We start from the raw sequence: 22,757 nt of genomic DNA on the forward strand, positions 1-22,757 counted from the left end.
TGAGGAAATAGAATGTCTTTATAAGAATAAAACTTGGAAATTGGTAGAAAGGGTAAAAGGCAAAGACGTATTAGATGTAAAATGGGTTTACACGAGAAAATCAGATGACAGGTATAAGGCTAGATTAGTGGTAAGAGGATTCCAACAAAGAAACGTAGCTGATGACATATACTCCCCAGTAGCGAGAAAATCAGACCTTTAAGATATTGCTATCATATTGTTGTCAAAATGGATTAATTATTGAGCAAATGGATGTAGAAACTGCCTTTTTAAATGGTGAAGTAACCTCGGAGGTATATGTAAATCAACCAAAGGGATATGCGGACGGAATGAATAGAGTTTGTAAACTATCGAAAGCGCTGTATGGGTTAAAAGAAAGTCCAAGGGACTGGTATGAGTGTTTTGATAAGTATGTGACGAGATTAGGTTTTAAAAAAGAATAACATAGAGTTGTGCCTATATACACATGGAGAGGGAGAAAATGTTGCTTATTTGTTAATATATGTAGACGATTTGCTAATTTGTAGTAAAAACAAAAGGAAGATACAAAGTGTAAAGAAGTTACTAACTAATAGATTTGAAATGAAAGATTTAAGTGAAGTCAAAGAATAGAGAGGATATTGGATACAAAAATTTAATTGGCGCATTGTTGTATATTAGTGTAAATACCAGACCCGATATAAGTTATAGTGTAAATTATTTGAGTAGATTTCAAGATTGTTGTAATGAGACACATTTTAAATATGCTTTGCGAATATTGAAATATTTGTACCGGACTAGAGATTTAAGATTAGATTATAAAAGGAATGAAAAATGTGAAACGATAGATTGTTATGTGGACGCTGATTGGGCAGGAGATCATTTAGATAGGAAATCGACTTCTGTATATGTAATTAGATTGTATGGAAATGTAATTGGTTGGAAGTCTAAAAAACAAAGGTGTGTGACAAAAGCCTTGACGTATGCAGAGTATGTAGCTCTATCGGAAGCGGTGAGTGAATTAATGTCTATTAGGGAAATTATTTTTTTTTTTTATTTATTTATTTAAATTCACTATTTGTCCAATTTGGACATTTGGTGGAATTTTTTAGCGGTTAAATTAGCATGTTGGTGGCTACCCCCAGCGGGGTACCATCATCGTGTTTGTTAGGTTATGTCCTTTATAAGGTCTGCTGGGTGCTTCCTTTTTAGTCTTTTGTCCATATTTATGATTTTGTATGTTTCCGCAGCTAGCCGGTTTATGTGTGTTGCTATTCTTGATTTGTATTTCTCGGAGTATCTGCTGATTTCTTCCTTGACCGTTGGCATTCCCAGGTCCCTTCGTATATCTTCGTTTCTGACGTACCAAGGTCCGTTTACTATTGTTCTGAGGATTTTAGCCTGTATTACCTCTATTTTGTGTATATGGCTCATTGCTGCCGTCCCCCATAGTGGTATTCCGTACGTCCAGATTGGTTTTATGATCGTTTTATATATTTTTACTTTATTTTCTGTGCTTAGTTTGGATTTTCGGCTTGTTAGCCAATGCATTTGTCTCCTTGTTTTCTGTATTTTTTCTACTATTGATTTGATGTGTAGTTTCCAGGTGAGTTTTTGATCTAAGTGGAGTCCTAGGTATTTGACATGCTTTGTTTGCGTTATATGCGTGCCGTTCAATAGGATGTTTGGTGGTATCTTTTTCCGTAGCGTGAATGTAATATGGTTGCATTTATTGGGGTTTGCTTTTATTTGTTTTTCTTGTAGCCAATTTTCTATTTTTACGATATGTTCTTGTAGTATTTTGACTGCCGTTTCTGTGTTAGTATGCCTGACTAGTATAGCTGTGTCGTCCGCGAATGTCAATACTGTGCTGTTGGTAGTTGTTGGTATGTTCGCCGTGTATAATGTGTATAGTATTGGGCCTAGGACGCTTCCTTGTGGTACCCCGGCCTTGATGTCTTTAACTTGAGAATGTGTGTCCTTGATTTTTATTACGAAGGTTCTGCTGCTTAGATAGGATTTTATTAATTGGTGTATTTGCTCCGGGAATTGTTTCCTAATTGTTTGTAGTAGACTTTCATGGTTAATTTTATCGAATGCTTTCTCTATGTCTATAAAGAGGGCTGTGCAGTATTCCTTGTTTTCTAGTGCTATTATTATTTCGTTTATAAGCCTGTGCATTTGCTCTATCGTGGAGTGCTTGTTTCTGAAACCAAATTGGTGATCCGGTATTAGTTTTTTTGTCACTATTATTGGTTTTATGCGGTCGTATATTATCTTTTCCAGTATTTTGGAAAATACTGGAAGCAGTGATATTGGTCTGTAAGATGCAGTTTGGTGCGGGTCTTTGCCTGGTTTATGTAACATTTTGATCTGTGCTAATTTCCATGGTTTGGGGAAGTATTGAATTCTTAGAATTGCATTGAATATTACTGTCATTAGTCTTATTGCTTTTGGCGGAAGGTTTTTCAAGATTTTACCATTGATTAGGTCGATTCCTGGCGCTTTGTTGTTTTTTGTTTTATCAATTATGTTTCTAATTTCTTGTGCCGATGTTTTAGGTATGGTGTATTCCTTGTCGGCTGTGGTAGTAGTGGTTTGTGGATCCTCCTCCGTATGACTTTTGAGGTTGCTGTTGTTGATAATGTGTGGTGTGAATGTGTTGCAGAGGTGGTTGGAGAATTCTTCAGCTTGTTCTTCGTTGCTTCTTGCCCATGTGTTATCTGCTTTTCTGATTGCCGGGACGGGTATTATTGGCTTCCTTATTTTTTTCGTGGCTTTCCATAGTGAATAGTTGGTGTTCTCGTGTGTGGAGAGTGTCCCTATGAACTTTGCGAATTCGTTATCGTTGTGCTCCTTTATTTTGTTTTTTATTTCCTTTGCAAGTTTGTTTAAGTGTTTTTTGTTTTCTCGGGTTCTGTATTTTTGCCATTTTGCTTTTGCTTTTCTTTTTTCTTTGATTTTGTCGAGTATTTCTTGCGGGATTGTTATTGTTTGTCTGCTGGTTGGTTCGGGAGTAGTGGTTGTCCTTGCTGCTTCCTGAATAGTTGCTGTCAATGTTGCTACTGTCTGTTCTATGTGTTCAGGAGTTTTTAACGGGATGTTGCAGTTTATTTTGCTTTCTATTATTTCTTTGAAAGTTTGCCATTTGGTGGTTTTATTGCATAGTGTTTCTGGTTTGCTATAGTGAATTGGTTTGTTTCTGTATTCAATTATTATGGGTGTATGATCGGAGCTGAGCTCGAGGTTGGGTGTTATTTTTAGTTTATTTGTGTTTAGTCCCCTTGTAACTGCAAAGTCCAGAAGATCTGGTTTTTTGTTCAGGTCAGTCGGCCAATGTGTCGGTGTTCCTGTGGATAATATATTGAGGTTATTATTTCTAATGTATTTTTCCAGTGTTCTACCTCGAAGTGTAATGTTTCTTGACCCCCAAAGCGTGTGCTTTGAGTTGTAGTCTCCCGCTGCGATGTACTTGTCCCCTAGGTCCTGGAAGTATTCTTCCCACATTTGTGTTGTTATTTTGTGTCGCGGAGGCACATATACTGCTGACAACTGGAAGTAGTTGCTGCTAGTTTGAACTGTAACAGTGGTTGCTTGTAAATATTCTTTGCTAACTTGGCTGTGTAGATAATGTTTGATATCGTTTCTGACTATCACTGCTGTCCCTCCGTGAGCTTTTCCTGAGGGGTGTTTGGTATCATATACGGTGTAGTATGGTATTTTCAAATAGCTTTTTGTAGTGAAGTGTGTTTCTGAGACAAGTAGTATGTCTATATTATTATTGTATATGAATGTTTTAGTTTCGAGGGCCCATTGTTGTAGGCCGTTTGAGTTCCAGGCTGCTATTTTTAGAGTGTCCGTTTTTATTTTTTGCTTAGCACGTTTGTAATTAGTTGTAGCATGACTGTGATTTGTTGGGTTTGCTGTTTGAGTACTGCGTTTTGTTCGCTTATCATTCTGGTTAGCATTTCGGTGTTCTTTATAGATTGTTTGAGCAGTTCTTTGATTTCTGCAGTGTCATTGTTACTATTGCTGTGGTATTGGTTGTGTGTATGTGTCGATTGGCTGGTTACTTGAGCGTAGCTTAGACCACCAATGGTGTTGGTGCTGATGGGTTTGGTGTTTGTTGCTTGCTCTGTATTTGGTATTATTTCAGGATTTGTGCTGTCCTGTTGGGCTTGTGTGTTAGTGATTGTCCTGCTTCGTAGGGGCGGGAACAGTTTACGTTGTAGTTGTTTTCTTACTTCTCATCCTTTATAGCTGGCTGGGTGGTTTCCGTTACAGTTGAAGCATTTAACTTTTTCTATTTTTCCTGAATATGGGCAGTGTACAGTTAAGTGATTTTTTGCGCACTTGACGCAAGCTGGGCTTCTGTTGCAATAGTTTTTAGTGTGTCCGTATTGTTGACACCGCATGCATTGAGGTATATCTTTTTTGTGTCGTGGTGGTTCGACTATTACTATTGTGTTTAGTATTTGTTTGATATCATATATTTCCTTGTTATTGATTCTGGGTTCAAGTTCTATTAAGAATAGTGGTAGTGGTTGCTTTGTGTCGAATCTTGTTATATTGTTTATTGTTCTTGTTTGATGTTCAATTTTAGCTAACTCATCGCTTAGTTTATGTATGTTGGTTTTAGGATGCAATCCTCTTATGACAATTTTATAGCTCCTTTCAGTTTTAAGTTGATATGTGTGGTGGATAGCATTTTTTTCTTTTAATGCTTTTATAACTTTCCTAAATGTTTCTGGTGTGTTTGTTTGTATTTTCACTTGATCCAATTTTGTTTGCTTTATTGTGTAGTTGTTTTTCTCATCTAGATTATTTAGTAGATCGATGAGCGGGTCTATTATTTGGGCCTCTACAAAGATTGGTGGTGGTTTTGTAATATGATTTGTTTGGATAGTGGTTTTATTTACGGGGTCAGCGTCTATTTCTTCCGTTAGTGAGTTGAAGGAGTTACTTAATGGTAATTCTTGCAGCCATCGCTGCTTTTCTGTAACTGGGTTTTCTATGGCACTTATGTCTGTGGTTGTTTTGCGTTTTTTGCTAGCCTTCGCTGGCTTCCAGCTTTCGTCCTGGTAGTATCTTTCATGTTCTGAATTGCTATCTTCCTGTCCCCGATGCTCTTTTGTTTCTTCAGTCTCAATGTTAATTTGTTTGGTTTTTATATAATATGTTTCACCTTTTGTTGCTATGTTTATAGTTGGTATCTGTATTGTTATTTTATTTCCTCCTCACTATCACTTTGCAGCACTATTACTTTGAAGCACTTTTTCACTATTCACTTATACCTGGAGAGGACGACCGTCTAGACATGTCCGTCCTCCTCGGCTGTCCGAGCAGGAGTGATTAGGGAAATTATGAAAATCTTCAATGTAAATCTAGACGATAACCCTGTAAAAATTTATGAGGATAACTCTGGAGTGATAAGTATAGCAAAGCACGGAAATTTTACAAAAAATTCTAAACACATTGAAGTTCATTACCACTATGTTCACGAGTGCTTAAAAGAGGACAAGATAAACATACTTAAAGTAAGTACAGACGAAAATACTGCGGTTATTTTTACGAAGGCACTGTGTAGAGAGAAATTCGAAAGGTTTAGGTCATGGATGAATGTAAACTAAGAGAAATGTAAATAAATAAGTGTTAAAGTTTCTGTTACGTAATTCGTCAAAGCATGTAAATACGATTAAGTGTACAGTATAAATGTAAGGAGGCGTGTTGGGAATATGATACATTTACACTGTACATGTGAATATGTGTGTAAGCGTCAGAGGACGTCCGGGTCTTGGTTGAGACAAAAGACAAGAGCCAGTCGTTAGAAGTATCTGGAAGAGTCGGTTGACAACAAGCGTGCGTGCGAGTAGAATTTTGAGGTCTTAAGAGTATAAGATATATGTATAACAGTTGTGTGCTAAATAAAGGGAATTATTTGTATTTCCGAATCCATTCTATATCTTTTCAAGTATAAACGAGACAAGCCCACAAGTAACAAATATAGCGGCACGAGTCAAACAAAACACCAACCCAACGATAGACTCACCCCAAATAAGCATAATAAATGTCATTGAAGACTTCAAAACAAGCATTCTAAAAGCTCTAAGCGACCAACAAACACAACTAAACGAAATAAAAAAAGCATAAAATACGCATGAAGAAAGAATCGACTCCATCTTCAACATCATCGAAAATATAGACGAAGATTAGCCAAAACCCACCCGTCCACCAATTACAGCAAAAAACAAATCAGATAAAAGTTAAACATCTGAAAATCATCTCAATAAACGCCAACTCACTAATCTCAAACCAAAAAAGATACAGCATGCTAACCCTAATTAAGAAAGAAACCTCCGACATAGTATTTATCTCAGAAATCAAACTGAACTATAGACATAAAGTTTTTTTTTTCTTTTTATTTATTAGAATATTTACAATCAATTCTCGTTGAGAATTTTCAGTAACTTAATTTGGCGTGATACAATGACATGGATTATAATAGCTTTATATTGTTGATTCTAGTAGGACTAAGGATTTAATCTAGTGGGTATTTTCTTTTTAGTCTGCGGATCTGGTCCATCGTGTCCAGTAGTTGGGTGACTAGTGGGTTGTGGTGGTTGTTGACTCTTGTGTTATATCTGCTTCTGGACTTGTGTATTTCATCTTTGACTGTAGGTATCTTGAGGTCTCGGTGGATTGTTTCGCTGGTAACATACCAGGGTGCATTTAATAGGGATCTTAGCGTTTTCGATTGGAAGCGTTGGAGTATTTCAATGTTGGAGTTACTTGCTGTTCCCCATAGTTGGATTCCGTAGGTCCAGACAGGTTTTATTACGGTCTTGTAGAGGGTTATTTTGTTCTGTATGTTTAGTTTGGAGCGTCGGCCCGTGAGCCAATAGAATTTTCTTAGTTTTTCCTTTAGTTGCTTTGTTTTTTCCGAGATATGTTTTTCCAAGTTAGCCTCCTGTCCAGGGTCATGCCCAGGTATCTAACGGAGTCCTTGCTTGGGATTATTGTGTTGTTAATGGTGACCTGGGGGCAGGTTTGTTTTCGGAGCGTGAAGGTTACATGGGAGGATTTTTTTTCGTTTATTTTAAAACCCCATTTTTGGAACCACTTTTCCATGGAGTCGAGACTTCGCTGGAGAGTGGATGAGGCAATTTCCGGGTCTGCGTGGGTAGCTAATAGTGCTGTGTCGTCGGCAAATGTTGCTATTGTTACCTCGTTTGACATAGATAAGTCGGCAGTGTAGATGGAGAATAGTAGGGGTCCGAGGATACTACCTTGCGGTATGCCGGATTCTATTGGGAATGTTGCGGAAGTGGCGCCTAGACATTTAACTATGAATTGTCTGTTGGTAAGGTAGGATTTTAAGATGGAGTAGTATGGGTGGGGTAGGATTTTTTTAAGCTTGTAGAGTAGCCCTTCATGCCATACTTTATCGAATGCCGGTTGGATGTCTAGGAATACGGCTGAACAGTATTTTTTCTTTTCAAGGGTTTGGCTGATCATCTGGGTTATGCGGTGGATTTGCTCTACAGTTGAGTGTTGTTTTCGGAAGCCGAATTGGTGATCTGGGAGAGTTTTCAATTCTTCTAGGAGTGGAAGGAGACGATTCGTGAGCATCCTCTCGAATAGTTTAGACAGGGTAGGTAAGAGACTGATTGGGCGATAGGAGCTGGCTTCATATATTGGTTTACCGGGTTTAGGGATGAGGGTGATCAGTGAGATTTTCCAAGCCTTGGGAAAGTGTTGAAGGCGGAGGATAGCGTTAAAGATTGATGCGATGAGTGCAATCCCTTTTATCGGAAGTTCCTTGATTGCTTTATTTCCTATTAGGTCGTGACCTGCTGCTTTCTTGGGGTTTAGGCGACTGATTGCTTCTATGATCTCTAAAGAAGTGAAGGATTCAATAGGAGGGGACATTTGGAAGGGAGTGTGCAGATATTCGGTAACGTCCGCTGCAGCTATGGAGGAATGGAGTTGGAATACTTCAGTCAAGTGTTTGGCAAATAGGTTGGCTTTTTCTATAGGGCTACGCGCCCATCCACCCTGCGGACGGCGGATTGGAGGTATTATTTGTGGGAGGCGCGTGAGTTTCCTGGAGGCCTTCCATAGTGAGTAGTTGGAGTCGGCTGTGGGGGACAAGCTGGCGAGATATTTGTGAAAACGGTCATTATTGTAGTTTTTTATAGTTTAGGATAGTTTTCTAGTTGCGTTGTTTAGTTTGCGTTTGTTCTCCGATATTCTATGGGTCTGCCATATGCTTCTTAGTCTACGTTTTTCTGCTATTTTTTTTAATATGTACTGGGGGTATTCGTGATTGCTGATGGACGTTTTTGCCGGTGTGGAGAAGCGGATAGCGTTTGTTATGCTCGTGTTTAGGTATTCCGTGGCTGCTTCGATGTCTTCATTGGTTTTTAGTGAAGTTGAGGCTGAAGTTGTGTGTGTAAAGACTTCTCTAAAGAGCTGCCAGTTGGTGTGTTGGTTATGTATGGAGCCATTACGTGTATTCTCGATGATAGTTGAACTGACTGTTACTATCACGGGGGAATGATCAGAGGAGAGATCAACCGAGGAATTGATTTGGACGTGTCTTGACGAGATATTTTTAGTTATGAGGAAATCAAGGAGATCGGGTATTTTGTTTGTGTCGGTGGGCCAGTTTGTGGGTTCGTATGTGGTAAGGTAGTTGAGCTTGTTGGTTATTATGCTGTTGAGGAGGTTTTTGCCTCTTACTGTAACCAGTCTGCTGCCCCATTGGGTGTGTTTGGCGTTGTAGTCTCCTCCAGCTATGAATCTATTGCCCAGGGTGTCCAGGATGTCGTCAAAGTCTTCTTTGGCGATGGAGTGTCTGGGAGGGCAGTATACTGCTGAAGTGGTGATTGTACCATGACAGTCTTCAAGACCATGCTTGGAGGTAGTCTTTCTGGAATGGTGGAAGTTCGTAGTGCTTAATGTTTGATTTGATTATGATTCCGGTGCCGCCGTGGGCCTTTCCGCTGGGGTGTTGGGTATGGTAGAACTTGTATCCGTTTATGTTCAGGTAGTTTTTATCGGTGAAATGGGTTTCGGATATGAGCATCACATCGATTTGCTGTTGTTTTAAGAATAGTTCTAGTTCAAATTTGTGCTGAGCTAGACCGTTGGCGTTCCGCAAAGCTATTCGCATTGGTTTTATTTTGCTTCTGTGCGTATGAATTTGTCCATGAAGAGTGTGAGTAGTGACAGCAAGTTGTTAATTTGCTCTGTTTGCTTCTCGATAAGTTTTTCGAGTCTGGTGAAGTTGTCTGTGTTTTGTGGGGTGGGAATTCTATTTTCTGTGTGTACACTGTGGGTTTTCGAGTTGTTTACGTTTCCTTGTGTTGCCTGCGCGTAGGATACTGATGGTGAGGTGAGTTTTTGGGGTCTAGGTTCTTGTATGGTTATGTCCTTGGGTCTCAGTTTTGGATACTTAATATTATGTAGTGTTTTATATGCTGAGCATCCTTTGTAGTTCGCAGGATGCTCTCCTTGACAGTGGATGCACTTAGCGGGGGTTTCGGGGGATTTAGTGTATTGGTCAGTGGGGTGATTACCTGCACATTTTACGCACCGGAAGTTATGGTTGCAGTATTTCTGCGTGTGGTCATACCTTTGGCACCTTTTACATTGTACTATTTCTTTCTCTACAAGAGGTGGTTCGAACTTAACTATGGAGTTTATCAGCCGGTTGACGTTGTAGATTTCTTTGTTGTTCCCTTTTTGTTTTAAATCTATGAAGAATAGTAATAGTGGGTTTTTTGAGATTCTATGTTTAATGTTGCTTATGTTTGTTACCTCATGGCCAAGATTTTGAAGTTCGTACTTTAGTTCATCTAGGTCGACTGAGTGGTGGATGTTGCGTAGCACCACACGAAAAGGTCTTTCTTGTTTGAGCTGATATGTGTGGAATTTAGCGTTTAACGTTTTTAGCAACTTAGTTAACTTTCTACAGGCGTCTGGGTGGGTCGGCAGAATTTTCACGTGGTTGTTGTTAATTTTTAACTTGTAGTCCTCTTTGCTGATGTCTTTTTCAATGGTCCTTGTCATTGACTGTATGTCGATTACGTCGTCAATGAATATTGGTGGAGGAGGGGGAATTTTTTGAGTATGGAGATTATTTACCTTTTCGGTTGTATTCATGGAGTCTTCCGTAGACTCCAGTATTGAGAATCTATTGAAGGTGGTCACCTGGCTGGCTGGTGGTTTAGTTTGACTCTTATTCACATTTGTCTTGGTTGGTTCCAGCTTGCGTTTTTTCGAGTGATGGTCGTTTACCAGGATAGATGTGTTGCCCCCTTGCCACGGGGGAGGAAAAACGGCGGAGTTATAATTTAGCTCCGGAGAGCCTGTTTGGAATGATAGAGCCATCATCGAGCTAGTTAATTCAGTGTGGAAGAACTAGTCGAGAGGCTGTTAACCCTTAGCTAGGTTTGTTGGATTTGCTTTCGACAGATGGGCGTCACGTGGAGTTTTGTGAACTTCACAGGGCACTGGACACACGTCTCGGCACTCAGCAGCAACTGGATGGTCACGTGCTGTTTTGTGGACTTCGCAGGACACTGGACACACGTTTGCACGCCTCGGCACTCACCAGCAAACTGTTCACGGTAACGCTATCGAGGAAAACTATGATGGGTGTGCCTAAGGGCACGAAATCATCGGATTCGTGGAAAAAAGCCTTCGTTCGGAAAGTGAGGGAAATTGGCGTTACTGTTAATTGGTCAATTTCCATGTTGGTGGTTAGGGAAGGGTGCTAGCCGCCCTTAAGAGAGAGTTCGAGAAGAGGAAGCGTCGTTCGTGAGAAAAATAGATTTCTCCTATTTTCTCGTAGTTGGAACGAGGACTGTTTGTCGGTTTGAAGGACTTTAGTTAAACAAATCTTAAGATTTATAGCGAATTTATATTTATTTATAGATATCCTCGGGCTAGCTGAACATGTACTGTGGAGACGCGTCGACATCTGGTAATCATCTTACTCAAAGAATAGAGTCTGCGTGTGGCGAGGCACGGGACAGAAATCGTTGAAATGCTTACCATCGTGCCCCGTCCCAAGTATTTCTTTTAAGGAGAGCTATAGAGTTACTTCATGCCTTTGTTAGACAAAACGTTCATCCCTTGACCGCGATTACGTTCGGCGACTGGTTGTCGCCTCGAGCCCGAGCTCACTATCATAAATCTCAAATAAGTACAGTCGGATCGAATGACAACAGTTTCTTAATTCGGCTATGGTGAAATCTAAATTACAGTACTGGGGGTATTCCCAAAGTTCCGAAGGGAAGGTTCCGGTGTTCTTTCATCTCCGACATATATATATATATATGTCGGGGTGGCGTTACGATTAGAGTTAGGGTTAAGGGCGTAAACGAATCCCTATTGACACTAGACGTGATCACTATGCAATAGAGGAGATATTTACTAGCGCAAACATGACCATGTTGGAATTGGACAAGTAATCGCGATAATTTGATACTCGAGAAGCTAATGACAATGATCTTAGGCTCAATAACGAATCCACGGTCAACGGGATGACGAACTCTACTCTTCTTTAGCGTCTAAGTTGTACTCAATGTTAATGCATGGGGCAATCACTACGTATCCGAGAGTTACTTGAATCGTCGTCGAGATCGTACCGGAGTGTAACTCTCCGTCTCGACGATGCCGTCGAGGAAAACTATAATGGGTGGGTCTAAGGACATGAGATCCTCGGATTCGTCAAAGAAAGCTTTCGTTCCAAAGGTGAGGGAAATTAGCGCTGTTGCTAATTGGTCGATCTCCATATCGGCGTTTTGAAAGAGATGCTGGCCGCCCTTGAGGGGAGGTTGTTGACGGGGGCATCGTTCGTGGAAGATAGGCTTCTCCTATCGTCCCGTAGTTGCAACAAGGACTGTTTGTCTAAATGAAGAACTTTGCTTGACTAAATCTTAAGATTTATTGCGGGTCCTCAAGTTAGCTAAACATACTGCGGAGGTATATTGACATCTGGAGATCATCTTACCCGAAGGATAGGATCTGCGTGTGGCGAGCCACGGAACAGAAACCTTTGAAATATTTACTGCCACGTGTCGCTACGGCTATTTCTTTAAAGGGGAGGTATAGAGTTACTCTGTGCCTTTGTTAGATAAAACGTTCATCCCTTGACCGCGGCTACGTTCGGCGACTGGTTGTCGCCTCGAGCCCAAGCTCACTATCATAAACCTCGAACAATCGGAGCGACATTTGTTTAATCTAAATTACGACATTACGGTATTCCCGAGAATTCAAGGAGAGGTTCCGGTGTTTTTCCATCTCCGACATATATAATTCTATATTATGCCTACTGATTGATATGAATTTCTTTCGGTCTCGAATGCGTTAAAACGGAGCGCAAAGAAGTCGAAATTACTTGTAATTGGTAATTGTAATTGGTAAAACATCGTGAAAGGCAGACAGATACAAGAAAGAAGTTAAACTATAAATTATATTTGCGACATTGTTATGTTTTTGCTTTCTTTAAGCCTTTCATCGAGACAGCCGATCTATAAATATTAATCGACCAATTTCTCTAAGCTTGTAACTTCAAATTAATGTTTATATATATAAAGAGTTACGTATTAATCTATCTAAATATTTAAAAAGATGTTTAATGTTATAAATGATGGATATTAAAGATGTTCAAAAGAATGTAGTCTTCGCGTGTTCTTTATCATATCCCTGATCAAAGACATTCCAATATTATTACAATATCCAATTACATATTGATACACAAGATATACAGATTATTATTTATAACATTTTGGTTTTCTTAATTGAGTTATTCATTTAGTACAAATGATAAGTAATTAGTAATAATTCATAAAAAAACGGTATTGTAGTAGAAATATTATAAGAAAACATATTCTGTTTCAGTGTAGAGTTACTCCTTTTTATAGACAGTGTCGTACAAATCCGTACGTCTTTGAGAAAATGTAAAAACATACGAAGTAATAAGTAATGCTTGCTAATAAATTCAGCAAATACAGAGGGAGCTGGCAAAATCGATGAACCAACGAGACTAAAAGTTAATTACATCATGGATTTCTCGCTTTTAATGTTAAGCTGGAAATTACCGATATCGGTGACCACCATATTTTCCTGAGTTTCCAAATCATAAAGGATTTTCCCCCAGGGATTTGTCAACTGTGTATGTCCCCATGCGACATAACTTGCTGAAGGAACACGAGCCGGTGATATACAGGCGACGTATAATTGATTGTCATTCGCTCTGGAACAGTTCGCTGTTGAGTGTCGAAGCGTGCAGACGTGTCTCTAGTGCCCAGTGAAGTTCGAAAGTAACACGTGTCACCCAACCGTCGAAAGTGAACACAGCGTGCTCTTACCCTCCCAAGTGTTTCCTATCCGCCAGGCAGAAGAAAAGCCTACGCGCCTAACCCCAACCCGAACCTTGCCTCATAGCCTCACGACTAGTTATTCATATTGAAATAGCTAGCTCAATGATGGCCCAGCAAACACGACCAGGCTCGCCTGTGCAAACTCACAACTACCCCGCGCTACTACCCCCCCCCCCCCCCGTGGCAGAAGTGCAGCAGATCCCACCGTGCCAACGACGCCAATAAGGCGAAAAAACGCAAAATTGAACCAAACTCGAACGAACAGCCAACAACACAAATTAACACTCATAATAGGTTCGCAATATTGGAATCCTCAAACGACGCCATGGAAATCGCAGGCCCGCCAACAAACCACCACGCACGGAGAAGCCCCCCTCCCCCACCAATATTTGTTAATGATGTCATTGACACCCAGACTATGATCAAGTCCTTAGAGAGAGATATCTCCAAGGAGGACTACAACCTGAAGATAACCAACAATCGAGTCAAAATCCTGCCGACGAACCCAGAAGCCTACAGGAGGCTTACCAAGATACTTAGGGCCCTGAACGCCAATTTCCACACCTATCAACTCAAAGAAGAAAGACCTTTCCGGGTGGTGCTACGAAACATCCACCACTCTGCAGACATCGACGAGCTAAAAATAGAACTATCGAAACTCGGCCACGAAGTCATCAATGTCAGCAACATAAGGCATAAAGTCTCGAAAAACCCGTTATCCCTATTTTTTATCGGTTTAAAACAAAAACCCAACAATAAGGAATCTACAACATCAGTCGCCTAATGAACGCTATAGTAAAATTCGAACCACCGCAAATCAAAAAGGAGATAGTGCAATGCAAAAGGTGCCAAAGATACGGGCACACGCAGAAATACTGCAACCATACCTTCCGCTGCGTCAAATGTGCAGGTACACACCCCACCGACCAGTGCAGTAAATCACCGGAAACCCCAGCGAAGTGCATCCACTGTCAAGGTGACCATCCTGCCAACTACAAAGGCTGCTCAGCCTACAAAACACTGTACTCAAACAAGTACCCCAAACTTAGAACAAAAGAGGTAACCTACCAAACACCCAGCGCACCGAAATTCATCTTTATCCCAATCCCCCCAACCAATCAAACACCCAGCCCTACCAAATTCACCACTCCCTCAACCTCCTATGCCCAAGCGGTACAAGGCACTCAAAATATACCAAATAGCCATAGGGATCCTCCTCAAAATAGTGCCCCCAACTCACCTGATACAGACAACGTCTCTAGGCTTGAAAAGCTAATAGAGAAACAATCAGAGCAAATAAACAATTTGCTATCGCTACTAACACTCATTATGGATAAATTAATACGCCCCGACGCAAAATAAAACCAAGACGCATAGCTCTGTGGAATGCCAACGGTCTAGCGCAACGCAAACTTGAACTAGAACTCTTCCTAAAACACCAGCAAATCGACATAATGCTCATATCTGAAACCCACTTCACCGACAAAAACTACCTGAACATAAACGGATACAAGTTCTACCATACCCAACACACTAGCGGAAAGGCCCACGGCGGCACCGGAATCATAATCAAATCAAACATTAAGCACTACGAACTTCCACCATTCCAGAAAGACTACCTCCAAGCATGGTCTTGAAGACTGTCATGGTACAATCACCACTTCAGCAGTATACTGCCCTCCCAGACACTCCATCGCCAAAGAAGACTTTGACGACATCCTGGACACCCTGGGCAATAGATTCATAGCTGGAGGAGACTACAACGCCAAACACACCCAATGGGGCAGCAGACTGGTTACAGTAAGAGGCAAAAACCTCCTCAACAGCATAATAACCAACAAGCTCAACTACCTTACCACATACGAACCCACAAACTGGCCCACCGACACAAACAAAATACCCGATCTCCTTGATTTCCTCATAACTAAAAATATCTCGTCAAGACACGTCCAAATCAATTCCTCGGTTGATCTCTCCTCTGATCATTCCCCCGTGATAGTAACAGTCAGTTCAACTATCATCGAGAATACACGTAATGGCTCCATACATAACCAACACACCAACTGGCAGCTCTTTAGAGAAGTCTTTACACACACAACTTCAGCCTCAACTTCACTAAAAAACAATGAAGACATCGAAGCAGCCACGGAATACCTAAACACGAGCATAACAAACGCTATCCGCTTCTCCACACCGGCAAAAACGCCCATCAGCAACCACGAATACCCCCAGTACATATTAAAAAAAATAGCAGAAAAACGTAGACTAAGAAGCATATGGCAGACCCATAGAACACCGGAGGACAAACGCAAACTAAACAACGCAACTAGAAAACTATCCAAAACTATAAAAAACTACAATAATGACCGTTTTCACAAATATCTCGTCAGCTTGTCCCCCACAGCCGACTCCAACTACTCACTATGGAAAGCCTCCAGGAAACTCACGCGCCTCCCACAAATAATACCTCCAATCCGCCGTCCGCAGGGTGGATGGGCGCGTAGCCCTATAGAAAAAGCCAACCTATTTGCCAAACACTTGACTGAAGTATTCCAACCCCATTCCTCCATAGCTGCAGCGGACGTTACCGAATATCTGCACACTCCCTTCCAAATGTCCCCTCCTATTGAACCCTTCACTTCTTCAGAGATCATACAAGCAATCAGTCGCCTAAACCCCAAGAAAGCAGCAGGTTACGACCTAATAGGCAATAAAGCAATCAAGGAACTTCCCATAAAAGGGATTGCACTCATCGCATCAATCTTTAACGCTATCCTCCGCCTTCAACACTTTCCTCAGGCGTGGAAAATCTCACTGATCACCCTCATCCCTAAACCCGGTAAACCAATATATGAAACCAGCTCCTATCGCCCAATCAGTCTTTTACCTACCCTGTCTAAACTATTCGAGAGGATGCTCACGAATCGTCTCCTTCCACTCCTAGAAGAATTGAAAACACTCCCAGATCACCAATTCGGCTTCCGAAAACAACACTCAACAGTAGAGCAAATCCAGCGCATAACCCACATGATCAGCCAAATCCTTGAAAAGAAAAAATACTGCTCAGCGGTATTCCTAGACATCCAACAGGCATTCGACAAAGTATGGCATCAAGGGCTACTCTACAAGCTCAAAAAGATCCTACCCCATCCATACTACTCCATCTTAAAATCCTACCTAACCAACAGACAATTCATAGTTAAATGTCTAGGCGCCACTTCCGCAACATTCCCAATAGAATCCGGCATACCCCAAGGTAGTGTCCTCGGACCCCTACTGTTCTCCATCTACACTGCCGACTTACCTATATCAAACGACGTAACAATAGCAACATTTGCCGACGACACAGCACCATTAGCTACCCACGCAGACCCGGCAATTGCCTCATCCACTCTCCAGCGAAGTATCGACACCATGGAAAAGTGGTTCCAAAAATGGGGTTTCAAAATAAACGAAAAAAAATCCTCTCATGTAACCTTCACGCTCCGAAAACAAACCTGCCCCCAGGTCACCATTAACAACACAATAATCCCAAGCAAGGACTCCGTAAGATACCTGGGCATGACCCTGGACAGGAGGCTAACTTGGAAAAAACATATCTCGGAAAAAACAAAGCAACTAAAGGAAAAACTAAGAAAATTCTATTGGCTCACGGGCCGACGCTCCAAACTAAACATACAGAACAAAATAACCCTCTACAAGGCCGTAATAAAACCTGTCTGGACCTACGGAATCCAACTATGGGGAACAGCAAGTAACTCCAACATTGAAATACTCCAACGCTTCCAATCGAAAACGCTAAGATCCCTATCAAATGCACCCTGGTATGTTACCAACGAAACAATCCACCGTGACCTCAAGATACCTACAGTCAAAGATGAAATACACAAGTCCAGAAGCAGATATAACACAAGAGTCAACAACCACCACAACCCACTAGTCACCCAACTACTGGACACGACGGACCAGATCCGCAGACTAAAAAGAAAATACCCTCTAGTTTAAATCCTTAGTTTCTACTAGAACCAACAATATAAAACTATTATGGTCCATGTCATTGTATCACGCCAAATTAAATTAATTACTGAAAATTCTCAACGAGAACTGATTGTAAATATTCTAATAAAAAAAAAATCTCTAAAAAATTCGATGAAAATTCTCATGAAACATCAATTGAAGCAATTAAACGCAACAGAGAATGGGTATAATCATATAATTCCTCCCCATTTCAAAATTCATTCATATACATCGATTTTTGTTTTCATATTTGTTTTATATGTGAAGAATACGTATTTATTGGCATAAAAGTATTTCTGTTTCAATTCCTGATCATTTTAGATCGAAACTTCCAAATATCGTTGATTAAAAATTTTTTAATTTTTAAAATGAAAGGCACTAATTATAGGACAAAAAGTTGTTTCAATTATTTGAACATTCTGCTTCATTCCTACAATAACATATTTTATTTTAAATTAAAACAAGAATCAATACTATTGTGTATAAGTTTAATGGAGTGACACAGGTGATTTGTAACTAACACTGTAGCTAACATAGTTTCTGCAATATACCCTTTAATCGAGTAGAAACAAGGGGATTTTAGAAATTTCTATTAACCGACAGTATTGTCAACAAGTTTTAACAATGACTGAAGGTTGCAAAATTAAATATAAAATGATTTATTAATAGCATATGCAGTGTTAAATTTGTAAATAAGCAGTTTATCTTTTAAGGATAACAAAGACACCAGAAAATAAAGATAATATTCTAATTATATTGTAAACTAACGAATAATGTAAAGAATTTATTTTTGTTATCTATATCACAGATTTTAGGTAAAATATTAATTTACTTATTACTAGGAGATTGAATTTGAAATATAATTATAATTTATAAGGGACACCTTTAAACTAGCAGATATTTGGTAGCAGTTCTCTAGCCTTTGTACAATATAACACAGTTCAGTTTAATTGAGTTTAATACCTTTGACCAGCCAGTTTCCAATTTCATTTATGGCATAATCTCCTGACAATTTCATACCCTTCAAAAGAAACACGATTTTCTATTATTGTTTTACAATCGCGGAATATGATCAGTGTTTCAATTAAGCTCCACTGTTTTAATTTCCCGTCTACGCACGATGTGGGTACACCGTTTTTTTGTTGTTTTTAGATACAAGTGACGAGAAATTATGAAATGATATTTTAAATTTAAACTGATTTCATTCATTGATTTATTGTAGCGACAATGGTAACTTGTTTAAATAAAGATTTTATAAATAAAATATTTAAGGTCTAAGATAATAAATTAACACATGTGAAAACATTAAAGCTGTTACCCTTATTCATGGTCTTGTTGGAACGTGTTTAACGAGCGTAACGTAGGCGTGAAAACGAAAACGTTGAGACTCTTGTGGCGTAAAAAGACTGAATTCCTCATAAAAATACAAGAAACGAATACAAGAAACGTGCACATAGTTTATTCTCGACCTTGGATACATAAAACCAAAAAAAAAAGAAAAGAAAAAGAAAATGGAACAAAAATTTTTATTGGTTATTTACCGAAACTCATTGTATCATTTTTATTACTCTATATAAAACGTAGAATCATATACTGACGAATGTTATTTCGAATTTCTAACTTCAGAACGATAATTACATATTTGAAATTACCAATAAGTGGTAGTAGCATTAAAAATATTGAATATTCAACGAGATGAAATATAGGTAAGGTATTTAAAAGAAAAAAGATTGAAACGTTCGATGTAAAACGATGAAATTAAATGATTGGATTTGAAAACTTGATTCGGTTTAATAATTCGATGAAAAAAGTATTCATCCTATGAAAAAAGAATTCATGTTCCTGTCGATATATCAACGACGTGCGCCGTTACTTCCCACTGCTCTGCAATTCAAATGCAATACTCGAATATACATGGCGAAAGAAATGGAAATTGAGCAATTTAAGGGAACGAATTACTCTCGCGTCCACGTAACTTCAAAATGTATCACGTGTCGGTGTTTGCGAAACGAAATTCGTCGTTGTCCAACTAACACGCTTGCAGATGCTACGTTCACTTTGTTGCATATAGGGCTTAAATATATGAACAAATAGAACAGCGCAACTGTCACTAGCGTAATTTTTAAAGTGAATTAATGCATAATCTCGTCATCTACGTTTGACCATGATTATGGCAGTGATCATTGTTATATACGAATCTTCGTGCAATATATGTGAAAATTCGTGGTTGTCCAATTAACACGCTTGCTGATGCTACGTTCACTTTGTTGCATATAGGGCTTAAATATATGAACAAATAGTACTGCGCAAGTGTCACTAGCGTAATCTGAACGTGTTAAAGTGAATCAATACATAACTTCGTCATCTATGTTTGACCATGACTACGGCAGTGGTCATTGATATATGTGAAGCTTCGTGGAGTAGATGTGAAAATTCGTCGTTGTCCAGTTAACACGCTTGCAGATGCTCCGTTCACTTTGTTCCATATAAGGCTCAAATATGTGAACAAATTGAATGGAGCAACTGTCATTAGCGTAATTTTAACGCGTTAAAATAAATTAATGTATAATTTCGTCATTTACGTTTGATCTACGTTTTTTCATCTACGTCATCTACGGCACCTACGCGAATCTTATCGATTACGTCTTTGGCAGTGTTCGTTGCTATAAATGAAACTTAATAGTTGTTGAAACCGCTCGAAAGTCGTGTTCCTAAATCATTCCCTCGTCTCGTATCGTGTTTATCAAATGGAAAAGGAGATTGTGTTTTAATGAAATCGCTTGTTACTATCAATCTTGCTGTGTCACTCGCATAGGAGAAGAAAGTGAGGAAGGAGAAAAATATTAAGGTAAGGTCATCAATGAGCAAAATGTTTAATGTACATTAAAATTGAGTCCGCTGCAACCCTCGTGACTTTTAAAATTCCATACGTATATTGTTATACGTAACATTGCCATATTAAATATATTCGATCAAATATTCAATCTCGTTCCCTGAAAGCTGTTCCTGGATATCTGGTTGGATACTTTACGCACGGAAATAGAGAGTGTTAACAGTAACAAACCCTCTATGTAGTGTTTTTGCTTTGCTCTTTTGAACAGGTAGATGACATTTTGCTTCGAAAAACGGATATATATACCACGGATATGCACATACAGAGTATGTGTATCGATATACACATTGATATACACCTTTGTACAAAGTGTCAAAAAAGTATTTATCGCGGTATTTTTTTCAAGCCATTCTACACCTTCGATTTGATGAAAATTGGTTAAATAAGTGTAGCGCAAAATTGATCTTGACCACAATTTTCAGTGTCAAATTGTTTTTCTATTGCATCATATAGTGCTCATTAGAAAGGAAAGTTCCGTTGTTTTAGAAAAAATGTTTGAAATTTCATTAATACTTAGACTGATTTTATTCATATTTTAAGGTCAAATATGGAATACAATAACATCAATACTAATATCTACTTTTTTGTGCGAATTACTTTACATTTCAATCTTCCTTGATACGCCGTGACAAGCAAAAGTGTAAACACAGCCCGTTGATTTTATGTAGAAAGCGAATGTCGAAGGTATAATGAGAAAATAGCATTATTTGACCATTCCACAAAATAATTTACCTAAATAGTAGTTAATTCTATTGGATATAATAAACGTGAAGTAGTACTAGTGGACGAAATACCTATGTTGAAACCTTGATTCGACGAGTATAATTAATGTGCAAAACTGTAAACATGGTTTGAGATGTCCATTTTTGTAAAATGTTTTGTACATTATTAATGCTAATGAAAATTAACTATTACATTTCGTTAATAATAACTTGTAGTTACTGTTACCTAATCTTTACCGATCACTTGAAAAATTAGTCTTTTACATTTATGTGTTTACTTTTTTCGCTCGTCGCAGTACATGTTTAAGTCAGATATGAAATATTTGGCGTATTCCAGCGGCTTTGATTAAATCTAAGATGTTGGACCATTGTCAAAATGAAATTACTTAGCATCATATATAGCCTGGCAAGGCTCGAACGTTTTATCTTCCTGTAGATTTTCTTTGCTTTTAGACTTTCCTTCCATTTCTCTGAATTGGTATCTTCTGTACACTATTTATAAAAGAAGAATAAATTACATGTTACATCCAAGTTACCAATCCAAATAATTTTAAGTAAGAAAAGAGATCTAATGCAGCAGTTTCCACTTAAATATAGATCCGACGATTATTTACGAACAAATAGTATAAATCTTTTAGCAATATGAAATTCGCAATATTTATTCAAATATTTATATTTATAGTACGCCATTAGCAAAGAAGACATGTTTGCGTGCGTTATCGATTTTACGCTTTTGCCACGCAAACATGGAAATTGCGATTCGAAATTGAATTTGCACTGGAAACGGTTGACGTTACGACATCAATAACATATTTCAAAAACACTGATGATATCATACGGAATCAGAGAGATTCTATGAGAAGTTAAACGCATAATCATCCTATTGTAAATAATAGGAACAGAAAGTACACAAGGAATAATACAGAATCATCCTATCATCCTATCCTATTATACAGGATTGCTTTGATTCGAGCTCAAACATAGGGAAATCTGAAAGAATTTTTCGCAGAATTTCCTTCCCCTTTGAATTAGCTTTTATACAGAACGACTTTAACCTTTTCAAGGAAATACCTATAGAGTGTGACGATCTATGATTTTAAATAGAGAGGTGTATCTGAAAAGAGGTGGATGTAAAACGTTGCATATAAAACGTAGATCAAATCTTTATTCAAGGTGTGGCGGCACTCGACAAGCCGAAAAATCAGCAGTACCCCGGCAGCGACATCTACAGCCCCCAGTGACAATTACAGCGGAACAGGCCTACTAACTACTACAAGTATAACTCACAACACGGCCACCTCAAACGATTTTTCTCTTCGCAGAGAATCAGGATTTCAAGATCGATCGAATATGTATGCACTTGATTTACACGTGAAGTTGTCATTAAAAATATTGTTGCGTTTAAAAAGATAAATATTGATTTAAATTTAATGAAATTGTTAGTCCAATTGTTTTAAGCTTAAAGATATTTAGGTGTCACATTTATGTATTGAAAACCTGGGAGCGGCATTAATTAACAAACCTAGTCACGCGCACATGTACTTTAAAACCATGCTTGAAAATCGATATTCCCTGAAACAATGCATCGTTCTGCGCTTCCAATTTATTTTCGCACGAAGAATCAGTCCATTCATCGTTGCCGTCACCATCGCTACTGTAATCTATATTACTCGAATAAATTCTATATCTTGATTGGAAAATCGCATATTTTAACGAACTTTCTGTGTTTTTTTTTTTCTATGATTTTAATTG

The 22,757-nt window shown here is 38.9% G+C and overlaps 1 protein-coding gene and 1 long non-coding RNA gene across 2 annotated transcripts in view; one reads left to right on the plus strand and one right to left on the minus strand.

Moving 5' to 3' along the window:
* LOC126927025 (uncharacterized) overlaps window positions 1–22,757 on the minus strand; it is a 97,555-nt gene that overhangs the window by 13,129 nt on the left and 61,669 nt on the right. The gene's annotated exons all lie outside the window — the stretch shown is intronic.
* LOC126927085 (uncharacterized) lies at window positions 21,365–22,705 on the plus strand. The gene is made up of 2 exons (XR_007715138.1): window positions 21,365–22,113; window positions 22,179–22,705. It is a non-coding gene; the product is annotated as an uncharacterized LOC126927085 (long non-coding RNA).

Source organism: Bombus affinis, unplaced genomic scaffold (genome assembly GCF_024516045.1).
Source record: "Bombus affinis isolate iyBomAffi1 unplaced genomic scaffold, iyBomAffi1.2 ctg00000070.1, whole genome shotgun sequence".
In the NCBI taxonomy this organism is placed as follows: Eukaryota; Metazoa; Arthropoda; class Insecta; order Hymenoptera; family Apidae; genus Bombus; species Bombus affinis.